Genomic DNA, 19,362 nt, shown 5'->3' with positions numbered 1-19,362 from the left:
CTCTTTGCTTGTTTTAATAGCTCGCTTGAGTTCCACCCTGGCTGCTCGGTAGACGGCACCTCTCGTTTCTCTTTCGGCTTTGTTAGCACCAGTTAGCTGGTCGACGTTACTACCCCGGTGTATTCCTTCTGGGGATAGTCACGTCGCACACCGCTGCCACGCGATGCTTCCTACATGATAATAGCTTTGGTGCACACTTCCTAATCGAAAGCTTTTGTCTTCCATCTACGCTTATGGACTGGCAGTTGCCTTATTGCCACTGGAATTCGGTTTCCTAGGCTGTAACGTATCGCCTGATGATCGCAGTGCGTATAATCGTCACTCACTCTCCAATCCATGTCAGTTTTTAATGATGGGCTCGCAAAAGTGATCTCTATCTCTGACGTTCTATCTGGTATTCCATGTTGCACTGCTCAACCTTCAGTCTCGCGAAGGACTCTACACAGTAAACGAAAATTACCGAGTTCGGTAATATTTTTTAACGGAATCCTAACATGTGTAAAGCTTTAAACTGTTTGGTAATTTTTTTCGGTAAAAAATAAACGAACATCGGTTAATCGATGCTTCATTTACCGATGTTCGTTTATTTTTTTACCGAAGCAATTACCGAACAGATTAACGATTTACATATGTTAGGATTTCGGTGAAAAAATTACCGAACTCGGTAATTTTCGTTTACTGTGTAGCAGACTGTGGCCCTTGGGTTGTTGCACCTACTATCCCAGTTAACCGCCCAAGCGTTGAAGTCTCCTCCTATCACTACAGAGGCCTTCCCGTCAGTTCGTGAGTGAGTTCATCCAACATTGTGTTGAACTCCCCGATCGTCCATCTTCTTGGAGCGTAGCAGCTGCAGAAAAAGATGCCGTTAATTTTAACAATCACGAATCTGTACCGAGAATCTACCACTATCTCCTGGATAGGAAAACGTCCCGTGGCGTAGATAGCAGCTAAGCCAGACCTGTCCGCTGTCCAATTACCGTTTCCCCACGGAATTCTGTATGGTTCTGAAAAAATGCGCCACATCACACTTCCATTCGCCTACCGTTTGCTCCAGCAGAAGCTGTGCGACCTTGCGTGAGGTTTAGCTGGATTACATCCAATTTTACGCAATCTGCATTCCACCGTACAGCCTCTCTCAACGAATCAGTAGCGCTCATACCAGGTTGCACTGCAGTGCTGAAGGTGGCGGATTTCGGATACTTTCAGAGTGGTGCTACAAAGGTATCTGCTGGAGAGTGCTTCCTCGAGCTCCTTTGTAGTGATATGCTCATTCAAGTCCTTGCATTCAATAGATGCGACCAGCGATAGCGCTCGGACAGTCGCTTCATCGCCAAGGGTGCCTTCAACAAGCTTTTTGAAGTCGGCGTTCTTTACCGCCGGGTCTTTTTTAGCTCGAAGAGCAGTTCTCTTTTTAAGGTGCGCCTTGTTTTGGTGACGCTCTCACCAAGAGCAGATAATTTTGACTCTGCGCGTAGCTTTCGGAACAAGTCCGCACACGTTGTGCCTTCTTTCGCTTCCACGATAAGGGCATCACCTGTGGACATCACCCGTTGAGGTTTTGGTTTTGGGGGTGCTTCTGGCTTCATGACGGCCTTTCTTTTCGTGTTTTCCTTTCTATTACTAACCATTGGCTAGCCTCCTGCACTGTTTTCTCCGTCTGCATCCTCGTAGTCCGCACCCCTCCTTTTTTCGGAAGAATCGTTTACGACGGGGGAGTCGTGATGTCTTTTCGCGGTTCTTCTCGGCTTGGACTCCTTCGAAAGTCCTTGAGAAGCAACCAATTTTTCTTCCTCCAATCCTTTCTAAGCAGCCTCGGCTTTCCGCATCAGCTCCGTTCGTTCGTTGACGGCACTCTCCAGAAGCACCATCAATTTCGGCACCCAGGTCTTGATGTGCGTGTGCACGTTGTTAGTACTTCGCACAAACACCTGAATTTGTCGACCATGTCGGCTGCCTCCAAAAGGCCACATTTATTGTGCCTCGGTGCACCCCTTCCTGCGATTGAGACAGCTGTTTCTCTTGCTGGGAGCTACTGAGGTTTTCAGTGGACCCATCTGCGGCCGGGGTTCTCCCCGCTTAAACTATTTGTTCATTATGTGTAGCTGACTTAGTTTCTCTTCAACAGTTCCTATTCATGCGCTGTCCTTCTTCGATATCCATCTGGATTCCTGCCAAGGACCTCATCGCATTACTTTGCAGCGTATGCACAATCCAAATTCACCTTCGCTTCCAAGTGTCATGCGTGATACCTGCGGTATAGGTTCACGTTTGAGATCCAATTTCCAGGCCACCAAGCACCGGTGATTTTACGCAGATAGCGATTTACAAATTTCCGATGTTTTTGCAACTGTAGAACAACACTGACTTATTCATTGATAGACCTGGCGTAACTCCGGTCAGATGTCTCGGAGACTTGCAAACTTAATTTGGGCTTTCTTGATCCGAATTATTGATGTCCTTCTTGGTATCCCCATCAGTCGTCATCTTGCGAACAATATACTAGGAACATTCCACTTTCTCAATCTGCTGTTCTATTATCATGAAACTGGAAGAATTTTCTGAATTTACCTCCATCAACTTAGGCTTTTCAACATTTTTTCCAAGATGTGCTGTCTTGAAGCTTTCACTAAGATGGTCAAGTTCGAAAAATTAAGTTCCCTCTCAGGGAACTTTATCGATGAATAGTGAAAAAAGCAGTTATCATTCATACTTCCATCCATACAATTTTTCCTAGCCTAATATTCATTTCTCATGTTGCTACAGTACAGTATGTTAAACGCAGCCGGCAGCATGAGCATCATTAGTGTTCATTTCAGTCAAAACGAGAAATAAACACACATAATCAATGGTTTGTTTACATTCTTCCAGTCGCTTATTCAAGAAAAGTAATAAAAAAACATCCGATAAGTGTGCGTTCCATCACAGCGGCCTGGATTCATTCTGTCGTTCACCTACTTTGCTGAACTCACACCATCACAGTTTGTGCAACTGAATACTGATTCAGGGCCCAACTTCACCGGACCGGGCCCGTTCATTCATTCAGTTGTAACATAGAAAGCGACGCGTTCGGTTCAGTCCCGCAATAGTGCTTCGCCTACTGTCATCGGCGGAACGGTTTTTTTTTTCAACTTAAAGAAAGATTCGCGAGCGAGCGTGCGTGTATGAGAGTGTTTGCGGGTGATTGCTGCAACGGTTATTTTGTGCGGGTTCGTTTTGCGTTCTTGTTCGTGGAGCGAGGTGTACTCTAGCTAGCAGCAAACAAACAACAGAAGTAGGTGCAGTTCACTGATATCTGCTGCCGGGTACAACGAAAATTCGGCCTCCTTACCTTACCTCCTTTGCGATGAAAAGAGGCTGCTGCTGATCGGTGATCTTTTCGCGCGCGCGTCCCTTCCTGGGTTTCTTGCTCTGGCATCCATTTTTTTAGTGTATGATGTGATCTTCCATTTTTTATTTATTTTGTTTGCTTTCGAATCGGATTGGGGAAGTTATGGATTGGAAATTCTTCTCGACATAACACTGGATAACTGTTGGCGAAATAAGTTAGTTGCCGTGCTTGCGAGTGATTAGCCCTGGATTTTCTCATCATGGATGGAATCATTTCTTTTGCGCCTACGATCGGTGAATACTCAACAATCGAAGCATAAGTATGATACGCAAATCAACAACACATCTTATGCTCAGAATGAAGAAAAAGCAACAAGATGAGCAGGTTCGATGGGGAATTAAGTTTCAATGCGATTAGTTTTACCTTCGGATAGAAAGAAACGAAGAAAAGGGGAAGTGAAGAGCTAAAATAATTTAGAGAATAGCTCTTTGCCTAATCAACGAAGTAAAAATTATTAGCCTCATTATTAATATTAGATTTGGGAGAGTACGAAACAAAAGTTCGAGCTAGACATAGAAAAGTGATGAGCCCCGAGTGAAGCGATCATTTTTTGTGAAACCCTATCTCGAATAGAGATAACAGACAGTGTAAGATGGATCGAAAAGAAAGAAACAAACGATAGGTGAATTGTGTAAGTCTCGACCTTTTCGGTCGTCGTTGCCTGACAAGATCACAAAGAAAACCAGCCAAAATCTTACGAGTGACCACCACTTCAGCTAATGGATTAAAAAATTCTGAACTCCGAGGGAGAGAAGAAGCAGACAAAAAACAGTTAAGAAAACTCAAAACAAGTGTCCATCGGAGTATCGAACGCGAGGAAGCGACGAGCAACAACGACCAGAAAACTTTGAAAGAAGTAGCAACAACAACTTCGGGGGAAAGACATTCACGAAGTTTGGAATAAAAAGGTAAAATTTGACTCCCATCCGGTTGTTCTTTTTTATTCGTTTTTTGGCAATTTAACCTTTTGATGAGGGAGTGAGTGAGTATTCAGAACGAACGAAGCTCGAGATTCGAGAGGTTCAAAATCGATTTCACTATTCTGCACACTCTCAAGGGGCACAAAACTGGTTCCCGTTGAAATAAAGAAAATCATAACGGACGTCAACAGAATTCAGTTGTCAGTTTGCCAAAAGTATAGTGTTTCATATTTCAGCATTTTTGCTAAACATTTATATCAAATCAATGCCAAGCTGTTTTAATTTTAGCCTTTATTAATGTGTGTCTTAAAATAAACCTTCATCTGGGGACATTAAATACTTGCATAATGGGTTAATTTTTAACCTGACAATAACAATCCTTTACTAACCCTTTGCAAACGTTCCGTTCTCTTGAACGTTTCAGGCGGTTATTTTCAATAGTTAGCTCAAATGTTTTGTAATTCTGGTGCAACCGTGCACCTAAGGTAGCGTTAAAATCAGCTTGATCCTGGACACTAAAGGATGCATCAAACCCTTTAATTTTCAAGCTCTTCAATTTGATTTCAACTGTAGCAAAACATTAAAATCGTGCTTTAAAATGATGGAAGTTTGGAACTCCACTGTCGAAAAATCCTAAGGTTCACCTCAAATGAACCTTTGGTCGGCAATTTTAATAAGTTTGTCAGTCAAAAAGTGAGTTTACTATGTGATTTTCTTCTTTCAACGTCCAATGTTTAACCACGTGACAGACCGTTAGGGAATACTAATTTATTTAAATATCTATCTTAGTATGCAACAGGGTGACAATCCAAAAATGTTTTTTTTTCAAGTTACCTCTTCAAACTTTTATCGGTAGATAATGGACGTCAACTGATCATTTCAATTTTATTCTACCTCTTTCGACTTTTTATGACGGTATGTCGATGTAAATGTCCACCCTGGATAAATTCATACAACAAGTACGAAAAACATTTCCTTGACGACGACGAAGACAGACCCCGCGCCGTAAGTTTAATAAATGAGAGGAAAAAAAAGATAAAAACCAACTACGATCGTCACCATTTGCATTTGTGTACAACAACATCAACAACAACAACACCAACTTCGGGGACCAGATCTTGGCGTCACGTTTTTCTTCTGTTTTATTGTTTGTTTTCAGTATTCCTACCGTTTTCTGGTTTTGATGTCACTTAAGTGTGCTTCAGCCCCGCTAGCTACTTCTTCTCTTGTTTGCACCCGGCTTGCTTGGATGCAACGTTTGAAAAAAACCGTAGCATATGGAGAATAACAACCGTTTTGAGGATTTTTATTTTTTTACGAACTCAGGTTTGTTTGGGAATAAGGTGAAAAATTATTTTCTGAATATTTATTGCTTTTATAAGAAGTCAGGTGGAGTTGTGGTTTTATTCGGATCGATACTGAAATGACTGGTAAAACGTATTACAGCTTAATCAAAAGATGTGTCAATTTACTTGCAAGTTACATGAAATTTTGAGAAAAAATTGAGTTTGAGCCCCTAAGGTTTGAAATCGGAAACTTGTCTTTTTTTTAGAATATGCTACTGCTCGTGTATCAGATGTGTCAATAATCTAATGAAATAGTGCAGGAATGGTTTCTAAATGTTTCCTCCATAAAATGATCAAAAAGTAATTGCAATTTTGAAGGTAAATTCGAAATGAATTCAATTTATTTACCGATTTTTTTTTGTTAGAAGACCAGGTTCTATTTGATAACCGGTAATTTTGATTGTGTTGGAATTATTCTAAAATAATAATAATCCGAAATAATACATCAAATATTGTTTTTCAAATTCGAAGTAAAAAAGTGATAAGACATTATTTTTATTCTTTTTTATGCTAGTAACGCGTACTGTTGCCGAGTTGAAAAATTTCGACCCTTGATCCCTAGAAATTCGATGCCGCAGATTGACTGATCTGAATTACAACTGGCCGAGGTTCGGCCAGACCAAACTGAACGCCATCAGCATTTTTTCGAGACCCTAAATCTAATATGTAAATATTTTCAACTGTATACAAAAATTGTCAAACTTATCAATCAGAAATAGTAAATTATAATGCAACCAATACATTCCATTGAATTATTTTAGTTTTTTTCGGTTTTGCATTTGGATAACATGAGTTTCAAAATCTGCTGTTTTAAATTTTTCGAATGGCGTTCAGTTCGGTCTGGTCGAAGCCAGGCCAACTGTGATCGATGTTTACTCTTGAGCTCGAACTCACGGACATCGGCTCAGGAAACATGTATGCAACATCGTTTCCATCTTATTTAAAATTTAAAAAAAATTAAAATTTATTCAAATCATCACCGAACTGTGCAATACGTCCTAAACCTCGTAGCACTACTTCCTGCATTACCTGACCTAAATTAATTTTTACAATTTTAACTTCTTTTTGTGAACTGTAGAAGGATAGGATGTTTTAAACTTTTCTCAAAGTTATGCATAACACCCACCGTGCAAATCACCTCGTTCTCAACATTTTCTTTAAGCTTCCCCTTTTCTTATCGATCACCTTTTTATGTTCATCACCTGTTTATCTTCTTCTACCTCTTCCAACCCGCGCCGTATGCAATCAGATCTACCATAGCCTGGCTAAGCGCTACCATAACCTAATAAGCGCTTTTTATCAGTACTCTCAAACAAAATCCAAAATCTACTCAGAGCATCTGGTTCATAATAAGTCTCCAGAAGTTATCCTTTCTTCTTCAAGGTCAATTTATTGAAATAAAAACACCTCATATTTCTGCTTTTTGAACTTTTTCTTTAATAAACTTAAAAAATTTGATCACAACGTTGTTATCAACCCACAGAAAAGCTATCAACTACCATCTAGCCTCCCCTTCCCCGTCCTTATCCTTCGTTTTCTTCAAATAAGTAATCGTATTTCTAAGTTTATACACACTTTATGCGTGATTTTGGCGATAATTTTTTCCACTTCTTTTATTTTCAATTTCGCGAAACATCCACCACAAGCAGCAAGAAATTTCAGCAACTTCTACGAAAAACACATCGCAGCAACCGCTGATTTTCGTGCAAAGAAAATCCATGACTATGTCACATGTTGCCCAGGCAACCATTTGCACACGAGTGACCCGCGAGCGAACGTAAGGCCAAATTCTGAGGAAATCATGTCCGGACTTGTTAGCACTTTCATTGAACTTTTTTTCTAACCCACTAGAGATTCTTCGTTTTCCGCTTTCGTTTTTACCATTTTCTCACAAACATTCATCAGATTAAAATGAAGCTATTTTCTCTAGACTCACACATCGACAACATTTTCGTTGATAAATTCTTTTTATTTTCACTTCGCTAATAAAATCGAATTTTCGAAGTTTGATATTGAAATGTATTAGGAATAGGTTTCATCCTTGCATATCCATTTCGCGATTTTTAAGAAATCAGGTGGCTATCACAATTTTCTCTTTTAGTTCCAATGCCAACGCGGGAGACGAAAAAAAAAACGAACCGCGCCCGATGAGAGTACAACGGTGAATCACTTAACATAGGCAACTTTCTTGCACTAAACTATAAGTGTGATCATAAACTCAAAACTTTGTTCTAAACCAAACTATGTTATAGCTTCAAAGCTGCTGTAATAATCACTGCTCCTGAAAATTAGTGTAGAGCCTAATTTGAAGTAACAATCATCGTCGTTCCATGTAGACCGGAGTCAACTGAAATGGCCAAAAAGAATCAATAAAAGAATGTAAATTGACTAAACTTAATTTCCAATTATAATGCCTGAAAACTCTAATGAAAATTCATACAACAGGGCAGAAAACTAACAAATATAACAGGGCAGAGCGTTCAGATCCAGACACATTTTTTGTCCGATTTTGATTGGAAAATTTACCGATTTCGGTTGGAAAATTGTCCGAATTGGATCAGAAAACAAATTGATTATTATAACAGCTCAGTCGCAAAAAATTACTGTCGTTAGGAAATTTGTATCACCAGGGCACTGAATTGATTCGAATTTGGTTGGTTTTCTGGTCTGTTTTCTAACCGATTCACGGGTTGATCAGACCAAATTTCGACCGATTTTGATCCGTTTTTAGATCATTTTTATTTAGATTTTTATAAGATTTTTCGCTCAGTTACATGGGTGTGTTGAAAAGAACGAAAGAAATATCAAAAATTGTTGTAGATATACTGACTTGCATGATGACAGAGTTAGACAAAAGGCTTACGATCTCCGATTTGTGATAGTTTCTTATCAATTTTTCCCTAGGTTAGGAACACGAAATGCATGGTAGAATTTGTAGAAAAAATCTCGAATTTCTTGGTTGAAAAGATGTGGGAAGAAAACGGGCTAGTTTTATGCGTTCGATGAACAAATATAACTTCTTTAGATTGAATGTTGTTTGTATAATTTTGCTTGTTGTTTCCCGCTTTAATCAAATTTCAAGCGTCTTAAAGAATATGATTACAAGCTTCACATGGTCAGACTTATTTGATTTTCTTTCCATTTCAATTGTATATTTCATGCACTCCATTTTACGGTAGCCATGCAGCCAAAGATGCACTTCTGGGACCATTGTCGACGATCAGTGCTTAGCGGTGCCGAAAACGATGATGAAGATCATGATGATGGATTAATTATAGAACTCGATCCGACTTAAGCCGACTTTTTTTTAAGGAGAAAGAAAACTTTACGAGAACGTTCCCGAGCTGACCAGTTTTGGTGCTTTTTAAATATCACTCGAACTCGAACTGGTTCATTAGGAGGGCCACCATTATGCTGCGGTCACGGGGTGGCGCCATTTCGGGTAGTTTCGACTGGCTAACCAACTTCCTGCCCTGGTCAAGCTCCGGACGATCACTCGGTACCAACAACCTTCCGTTCAGTTGAGTTAGTTCGAGCTGGTCTTGTTTTCTTTGCTTATGTTTTTGGTTTTTTCTTTCGGTACGGATGCGGTTGATGAGTAATTGGCTGATGGGAAAAGCGAGAAAAAAAACTGTAAATAAAATAAGGTGATCGCTTGGCTCCTTCTTCTCGGTTGAGGTTATGCAGTTTTTCCTCTTCTCCGTGGGGTCTACGTGCTGAATTATTGAGGAAATGCTCGATTCATCCGGAGAAGCATTGTTAACACTATGAGGGATCCGGAAGAAACGGAAAGATTGAGATTAAAATGATGGCTCAATTTTTCCCCTGATCAAATTCCCCTGAAAATCCAAACTATAAAATCGGTTTCATTTCTCGAAGAATTTGTTAAAACACAGAAGCCATAAATCCAAACAATTAAACGACTTTTTTCGTTTTTACGTACGAGTAGAACTCGTGCTCATTTTGGATAGCGAAAATCCTTTTCTTCAAGGCATACTCAAAGACTGATTTCAATTTGTACTCAAATCGCTTATCACTAATTCTTTTCGTGTTATAAACTCGTGGTACTAATTACCTAAAACGAGTTAGATTCGTGGTTAGTGGTCAAATTCTATACCTTAAAAACCAAGTACGAGGTCACAACAACTAATCTTTACACCACGAGTCAGACTCGTGGTGTACACTTGTGGAACTGATTGTTTACCATAAGTAAAACTCGTTGTTTTTACAAAGGAAGAGAAAATATCGTATATTTATGACACATTTTTTCTATTACAAGTCATCTGTAGCTTACAACGAGTCAGACTCGTTGTTTCTGCTTGGGATATTTTGAGGCGAAGTGATGTGATTATCGCATACGGCTCTGAATCTGTTTTCACGAGTTAGACTCGTGGATTTTCGAGTCACGAGTCAGATTCGTGAGATCGCTTGTGCTTGTGGAATTAGACTCTTCACAAGAACCTATAATATCGAGTCAAACCTTCTTTATTATTTTAGTTTACGGTACACACTTTCTATCACGTGGTATTTGCCAGTGGCAATAATCTGTTTATTGTTATTTAAGCTTAAAGGCCACTACTTTTAACCATTTAAAAATTTATAAACAGTCACCAAGCTTTACAAGAGAGTGAAGTTTATGAAGTCCAAATCAGACAACCCAACGTGTCATGATCTCGCTGATAATCGATTTTAGCCGAGTTGCATAAACTGACAGACCTAACGGCCAAATGACATAAGCATCAAAACCAAACCGAAGACGCCTAATTGAACGACTGGTAGGATATGTTTTATTTATCGGATTTTTCCGTTAAGGTTTTTAAGTACACCGAACCGAACTTTCACCAATCGTGGTTTCGTCGTTCGTTCAGCTGAGTTTTTGAAGAATTAATTTAATTCAGCGATTGCTGTCGAGTTGGGGCTTTTTCGCGGTGTGGTCTGTCTCCATTTGTTTTTTTTCCTCCACCACCTTTGTCCATCAGCTGCTGCCCGTGTGTTATCAAATGTGCATTAATTTAATACAAACACACTCGTCGGGTTCCGAGGAGAATGGCCGAAACGTTTCAGTCCAGGAGGAGACCGCGAAGCGTTCCATTTGAGGTATATACTAACAAAAGTGGCGTCCATATCGTGTCGTTGTCTTTTATCAATTTTGTTTTTTTTTTTTCTGTTGGTGCCTCACTCGTGCTTTCTAGACGGATTGAGGTTATGAATTGAGGTCCGGTGTGAGTATCACTAGCGATATCAAGTCACGTTATTTCGCGGGGAAACCATTTCGTGGCTTGTAGCTAAACTTTTTTTCCGTATAGTTTTTAAAAGAGTCTTCATACAAATTTAAAAAAATGACTTATATACAGAAAGAACTCTTCACATGAACGCTACGTGAAAATGAACATGAATTTTGGCCCCCTGAAACTCACGTAGAACCTACGTGAATTTCAGATAGCTCACAGCAGAATTCACGTAATTTTTATATGAGTTGTATGTGAAAAAATAACGTAGATCAAATGTGAAATGGATCTTTTATTTATTTTTTATTTATTCATAGAACATGCAGTGTAAGATAATTAAATTCCTATTTCAATAAAAGATTTACTTTCCCTACTTTCAAAACAGTCCCATATGCATAAACAAGCGAGCGACAAAATCAGCTTTTTCTGTTTGGGAATATATTTTTAAATTGTGTCCACAACTTTCCGCATAACTGAAAATCGTTTGATGGAATGTGTTCTAGGTTATCATAATAAATCGTAAGACCTGAAATTTTTGAAATTGGGCCATTGGTAAGGTCGAAAACACAATTTTTATTCGTTATGGGACTTTTATACGAGCATATTTGAAACCTTTTCAAAACTACTCGCATAACAGTCCCATACAGAATATGTTTTGCTAACCAAGCTACCTTCTAAGACTTAAATTTGATCATTTTTGAACTTCTAAATGCAGTTATCAGAAAAACAAACATACCTTTGGAAAAATATCGTGAATTCCACATTGTAAGTTGAATCTTTTCACGAATTTTGATTGCATCTGATAGTTTTTCGCTCAGGAAAACATTCCTTCTTTCTTACTGGCCTGCCTTCGAAAGATAATGTGCACAATTCGACATCAAGTGAGTTGAATCGTTTTCGAATGTTTCAAAGCAATAAATCAAAGACTATTTCGCCGAAAGAAACATTATAAAGTACATAAATCCGTGGTATTTTACATATGGGACTGCTATGAGGGTATATTTCATATGGGACAGCCACGAGTTGATTTTTTTTTCGAAATTTCTAGAAAAAATCTCTTTTTGGTTTCATTGTTTTACATTTCTTGTTTTACATTCAAGTCCTATGTTCAAAATGACATACTTTCAGGTGAGATAAAAAATTATGAAATGGGACTGTTATACGAGTAGGGACAGTTTAGAGCTGCTAAGTTAATATTCAAAAGATTCCATATAACTATTTTAACTATACTTTTAGTATACATCCAGGGCATAAACTTACTTTTACATGAAAAGTATGTGGATATTACAAGCAAGATTGCCGAAATCACAGAATAATCTGTAATTTCACAGAATTTTGAGCAAATTTTCATCACAGAATCTGTGTCACAGAACACAGAATCTTGAAATTTTCACAGATTTCATAGAATTTTTGAATTTTGAAGGCATTTACGAAGTTATGATTTACAATATACAAGTACAATATGAAAAAAGAGAAAAAATTTTTTCTATTCAAATTCGAAATTCTTGAATAAAGTTTTTACACAAAATAAAAAAAAATAATGCTTCAAAATGACAATCCAAAATTTAAAAGTAAGATTCAGATCTTTGTTAATTCATATTTTAATTCTGATTCATAGAGCACATTAAAAATAAATAATTCAAATAGTGACCTGAACTGAGGAATTTAATTAATAAATTCATGAATAACGGCTCTATAACTTGGCTCATAAAATTCTATTTTGGAATAAGATTCGGTTATCGTATTTTTTGTACATTTCAGAGATCGTATGGAAATTCAAAGCGCAATTTTTAAATTCAGGTTCAGAATTCAAATTCAGAATGCAGATTCAAAATACAGAAAAAGGTTTAGCTTGTAAATGAATTTTACAATCTACATAAATTGTTGAGCAATGCAAGAGATCATGAACATAACATATTGCGGACCAAACGAATAATATCATTTTTTTACTTGCCGAAGTATAACTCGAATTAATTGAATTCAAGTGTTAAACTTTATTGGACTAAATTGAACACAACGTTTGCCGTTACTTAAAAGTGCTTAATTTGTAAAACTTAATTCAGGGGTTTCTGAGATACTGAATGCCGAAAATCGGTCAAAGATTTCTTTGCGGTCCTTGATATGTTCAGATTGCTTGTCCATTCAATTTCCAGATTTCAATTTTTATACGAAAATAGTTTGTAAACACAATTTAGCTGAAAATCACAAATAAAAGGTTAAATTAGAGTTTTATCTACAGTATTATCATTATGGAATTGATTCTTTATAAAAAATATTTACTGTTAAAGAAAAATCTTCAACTTAAAAATAAACAAAAAATTCTATATTTTTACAGTGTATTGTTCAACATTATGAACACATTAAGGACATCAAAATTTATCATTTTATAATTCAGAAACCAATGCACAAAATACTGTGTTGTGCTACAATTTTTGGAATGAGGTTTCGTTATTAGATTCATAACATTTGAATTATGTAAGCATACTAGCGGCAAGCGAAATGTATTGAAGTTTTTTTCATAGCCAAATTTCATTCTAAAATATTTAATTTGGTTCAAGTTTGCATCAAGAAAATTTGATCCGAAAATCTGATGATTTTTATTGCTTCCTTTTTTTAAATTTGTTTTATTTTCATCAAAGATTAAAATCTTAGAATTTGAAAAAAAACTTGGAAGATTGGGTTTGTTTAATTTGAGTACAGAATATGTTTTTTTTTCAGAAATAAAAGAATCACCTAAAAAATGCTTATTTTATGCAGAAATCAACTAAGTTTGATCTACCAGACTCTAAAACAAATTCAAAGATTTTAACCATCGATGAAAGCGAATTTAGCTCACCTTTTAAGTTTCTAAAATAACAATTTAAAAAAAAAAACAACTTAAAATACCTACAACTTGAACAATCAAGTGACTTTGATTACATTTGGAAAAAAAGTGAAAGGTTTTGACACGAATCCATTTTCTATCCAACCCACCTTTTTTCACACCTTGTAGTTTCTGTTAAGTTTTTTTTAACTCTCGAATCACGCTAAGAATTCTTATATATTTTCTTATGGTATTTTTTTAACTTTTCCTCACACATCTCTTAATAGATTTATCATGCTTTATTTAAATAGTCCATTCTATTTATAATCCAAAAAGCAATTAGTTAGTATGCAGAGGGTATGACAACTGGTTATGATGTGTGAATTTTGGATGTAAAAATTTGATACTGAACACGAGTAGAACCTTCTCAACCATTTGACTTTATAGAAATCGATTAAAGTTATATGAAAACTTATTCAACGTATAACAGTTTAACAACTGTTTGAGAAACGCTAAGAAATGCTTGAAAAATTTCATTTATCGCGATTTAAAGCAGTGCTTGAAGTTCGTTTAAAGTCTGGATAAAACATCATCCCCAACGTGATTTAAGACATACTGTAAAGAAAAAGTCATCATAAAACCGAGAGGCAGTTTTTAATCATGACAATGAATTGTTTCTGTTTTCTTTTAGGAGAAACGCCAAACGAAGCTGTTTGAAAACTCGTCTGAAAAGAAAGAGTATATTAGTGGAAGGTATTTGTCCATTTTTCATAGAGAAACCTTAAATGAAGTTTTGATAAAACTCCGATAAAGATTAATGAGAGGAGAACAAAAATTGAGTATTCTCGGAGTTGAATATCAAACTTTTCTGAATAAATTTGTCCTTTCATCGGGAACAGCTACAAAAGTATTGGTAGATCATTTCCTCTTAAAAATTCTTTTGACTGATTTAAAGCTTGCTTCATTTCGAATATGAACAAAAACAATAACCTGTATTTCAGTTATTTATTATTGGAGTCCAGATCTTTTTTCTTACAAATGAAGCATTTTCTTCATAGTTTAAACAAAAAATACGGATGAAATTATTCTTCACGGTTTCGAAGGAATTCTCGAATTTTTCCTGTAACAGGGCTCATTAGGCGGCGCACACCTTCTTCGTCCAACGGTTTATCTCATTCCACCAGAGTCTAAATTTGATTGATGTCTTTGAAAACCTTTCCCTTTGTCTCCTCTTCTTGATTGCCCAGTATTTCTCAATAAAGCGGAACTGGGGGCAGTTGGATAGGTTAAGTTTTTTTGGAACAAACTGGACCCCTTCCTCTGCATACAATTCTTAAACGTTTTTGCTGTAATTACAGCTTGTCAAATTTAGCCAAAACATCACGGGGTGGTCGTGGGATCGAATGAACGGTAAAATTCATTTTTGGAGACACTCTATTTGGTATAGTTCCGACGCCATTGTCTTATTTGTAACGAAAATTTTCGTTTTTTTTGCCCTAGCTGCAAATGCCTTGCCAAATCATAAATTATCGTACAAATTTATCGGCAAAAATAAATTTAAATTCCGCTGGAACATTTCCCCGAGCCGTTGCCAAGTAAAATTTTTTACCTAGGATTAGCACGAAGTCAGCCTTGACATAGGTTTCATCGTCCATCAGAAGACACTCGTCAAATTTGGTCAGCACCTGGTCGTATAGCTTCCGAGCACGGATTTTGCACGCACTATTCTGTTTTATGGTCTGATTTGACTGTTTGCTAGCTCGATACGACTTGATTCCTTCCCGGAGTCGAATTCTCCTCACGATACTATGGGCAACACCGGATTTTCTGGCCAAATCACGGTCCAACAGATTGGAATTCCTCTTAATCGTCTTCAAAATCTTACCCTGCAGTTTTCGGTCGACAGTTCCACTACGACGATTGGCTTAAGGCTTCCGAATCGTCGTCAATGTTTCCTTATCCCATTTGATAACGCGCCATACGGTATTTCTGGACAATTTTAGTTGTTTTGCTAGCCTAGATGCAGACAACAATGGATTTTCCAAAAAACTGTGTCGAATGCGCCAGTTAGTTTTGATTCTTTCTATTTCACACAATGAATAAAAGCATCTGTATTTTCCAATGGTCGTAAGACAACTGAATGTTAGCGCTCCTGTTAGCCTTATTTAACTTATTTGAAAGCTTTTTTGTAGCCATTTTAATAATTTTAATTTTATTTGAGAAAATCTTTTATTTATTTCATCTATCCTCTACAAACTGTAATGATTTTTTCTCTTCTTTCGGCTTCCATGTTGATTGTTTGCAAAGTAAAGAATTAAATTTTGATGAAATTCAAAACAAATTAATTCAAACTCAGGATAATTTAAAAAAAAAATTCTCATGTTAAATGGAAATGAAATGTTCGCTGTTCAATAACGAACGTTGCCAGAATTTATAAAAACTAAAAAATATTTTAATCCCTCAATTTGAATTGTTGATCAATCTTGCGACATTGATTTTTAATTTTCATCAAATAAAATATGTCTATTTTGACTCATAAGAATGAAAACTTACCTACATTTTTTTTAAATGATGTACAGTGTTTAGCATTAGAGCTGAAATTTGCGTGAACGTCGATTTCATTTAATTTTTAAAAAAATTAAAAGTTATTTTCAGTTGAACTGAGATAACTTACTAAGGAACAAAACATATTGAAAACCTCTTTTGGACAGTATTTTTTTTCATTTGGGAATTGGGCCAATGTGGTCCACTAAGCCGAAATAGTTCAACTTAGATCATTATTACCCATATTTTTACGTTATTATTGTGATACCTCTATCAAGTTCCGACGACCATGCAGAATATAGCTTTTAATAAAAATATTCTACAAGTTTTTATCATTATTTTACCTGTTTTATGAATATAAGTAACAGTTGAAGAAACATCGAAATTAATTAAAATTTATTTATTCAAAAACGGAATTCACAGGTGAATTAACATTAAATTATTGTGTGGAAAAAATATATAATATTTACAGAGTAAAATTTGAGGTTTTAGAAACACAATTCAAGTTAAATACAGGAAGCTTATTCTTATGAGGAACCTTACGTCAATATTTTCAGCGAGTTTTTTTTTTTATTAAATTTGTGCAACTTAAAACCTACCAAGACTCTTAAAATAAAATTTATTAACCTTAATTTTTTTTTTTTAAATTGGTTGACACAAATGACAAAAATTACGAAACCAAATTAAAAAATCATAGTATTTGAACAATTAATAAAATCAAAACCAAGAATTTTTCATGGTGGAAGAAGGTTTGCTGGTAAGTTAGTTGAAATATAAACCTTGTAGCAATTTATTACTTCAATGTCATCATCTTTGTTTGAAAATCTTTTCTTAGAAAACTTCGCCAAATTTACAAATTTCCTCGAAGGTTACAGTTCACCGGGTAATTGACACGGAAGAAAAAGTCAAAACAATGATTTATGGCTCCCAGTCACCAATAAAATCTGCGATCGAACCAAAATGACAAAACTGAACAGCTTTATGGTCAGAAGTGGGAACCTCGCTTCGACTACCTGAACTTGAAAACTGAGCAGCGGAGGTTGAAGAACGTTGGAAAACTTGAAACACAGTGAAACATCATAAAATAAAAGTGTAAACACGACTCGAGTGCATTCGGATCGGAAAGAAAGCCAGATGATCATGCAGCGAATAAGTAGAATGGAAGAGAGGAGAATCGAATAATGAATGACTGCACGAAATGTTATTAATTTTTTTTCTTTTCACTGGTAAAAAGCCTCGGATGTGTTTTTATTATCTACAGATCTTTATACTTTTCAGTGATGTTGATAAGCAAGAGGGAAATAATTCTCAAAAAAAGCTGACGACGATAAGTTATGGGTTTAAGAACGTTAACGGTATCATATAAAAAGTTATTTCTGAGCCATTCGAAAATGGCTTCGGTAGTTTCGAGTTAACCTTTCAGTGGAGCTGAGAGATCATAAAGTGAATATTCAAAAGCAAATAAATCTTATCGATGCTCGCCGAGAGCCTCGCGAAAAATAAAATTGAGGAATAAAAAAAATTGGTGAGCTTTCACCGTGTAGCTAAGATTCGAACACTTGAAACTGACTGCGGGTTGCTGCGATGCCGTCTGATCAATGCAATAATGTGATGGCTGTGGGTCTGGCGCACCTAATTAAAATTCAATTTGTTCGGTCCAAGCAGGCGGTTACCGCAGAACTTCATGACTTCGGTGGAGTACAAGAAGCCATTGGCAAAGTAGGCTTTCAAGTTGTTGCCGCGGACATTTGAAACCCTGCTCGCGGAGACAACTTAACTGATTGGGTTCCTTTGTTTGTTCTTTTTTCCTGCGTGTTTTTTCTTCAACATTTCAATGTTCTTAAGATTCTGTCGCAACTCCTATTTGCATTGCGCACAACCTGGCACACCCAAAAGGGAAGTATGTTTGAACGTTGCCGGACTGCCGACATAGGCCGAAAGGTTTCACTTATGCAGACATTGACGGTGTGGAGGCAATAATTTGTCTGGCGCCGTTTCAGTTGTACTATTTTGTTGGGGTTTTTCGCCTTTGGGCAGTAACGAGAAGCTCAATCCAGCTAATACTACAGTTGATTATTTTACAGTTTAAAAAAAAATCCTTATTTATCATCGAATTTTAAACTTTTATTTGAATTGACTATGAAAACCTCAAAAACAAGCTTAAATTCCCTCAAGGCGTAAAGCTGTCTTAATCAAGAATGATTTGAACAACATCAACAAACCTTTCATAACTTTTTGAAATGGATTTAATTATCCAAACTTTTTTCACTTTTCTTATACCCGTTATTTTTGAATAAAATTTGTTTTTTTTTTGTAATTTTCGTAATTTTTCTTATTTTTGTGACTTGCGCGAATTTTGTCATTTTTGTCATTTTTGTCATTTTTGTCATTTTTGTCATTTTTGTCATTTTTGTCATTTTTGTCATTTTTGTCATTTTTGTCATTTTTGTCATTTTTGTCATTTTTGTCATTTTTGTCATTTTTGTCATTTTTGTCATTTTTGTCATTTTTGTCATTTTTGTCATTTTTGTCATTTTTGTCATTTTTGTCATTTTTGTCAGTTTTGTCATTTTTGTCATTTTTGTCATTTTTGTCATTTTTGTCATTTTTGTCATTTTTGTCATTTTTGTCATTTTTGTCATTTTTGTCATTTTTGTCATTTTTGTCATTTTTGTCATTTTTGTCATTTTTGTCATTTTTGTCATTTTTGTCATTTTTGTCATTTTTGTCATTTTTGTCATTTTTGTCATTTTTGTCATTTGTGTTGTTTGATTTTTTTCATACAATTTACTTAGGGGCTGTTCACTAATTACGTAAGCACATAGGGGGGGAGAGGGTGTTTCACATTTGCTTATGATCTCTTACTAGGGAGGTAGGGGGGGTTTCCAAAAATCTTACGTAAGAAATGTTACATTAAAAATTAATCACAGCAACAGCCATACGAAACCATATTACTCAGGTTTTTTTACTCCTTACCTATTTGTTGGTTAATTTTGATGTTATGCTATTTATCTTTTAGTGTATTTGAATTAATAAAAAAGTTGTAAGTTCTATAAAATTTATAGAGAATCAATTCAAACCAACATGCCATCAAAAACACTAAATCACATTATTTAAAAAAAAAAGATCATCG

General features: G+C 36.1%; 1 protein-coding gene across 1 annotated transcript in view; it reads left to right on the top strand.

Annotated features, from left to right (window-relative positions):
• Positions 1-3,056: 3,056 nt before the first annotated feature.
• Positions 3,057-19,362, top strand: part of LOC129741065 (uncharacterized) — a 28,971-nt gene continuing 12,665 nt past the window's right edge. The window contains exon 1 of the mRNA XM_055732765.1: positions 3,057-4,296. The gene's annotated coding sequence lies outside the window, so the exon portion shown is untranslated. The remainder of the gene's footprint in view (positions 4,297-19,362) is intronic.

This window comes from Uranotaenia lowii, chromosome 2 (genome assembly GCF_029784155.1).
Source record: "Uranotaenia lowii strain MFRU-FL chromosome 2, ASM2978415v1, whole genome shotgun sequence".
NCBI lineage: Eukaryota > Metazoa > Arthropoda > Insecta > Diptera > Culicidae > Uranotaenia > Uranotaenia lowii.
The sequence above is the reverse complement of the archived record's forward strand: the minus strand, read 5'-3'. Positions and strand labels throughout refer to the sequence as shown.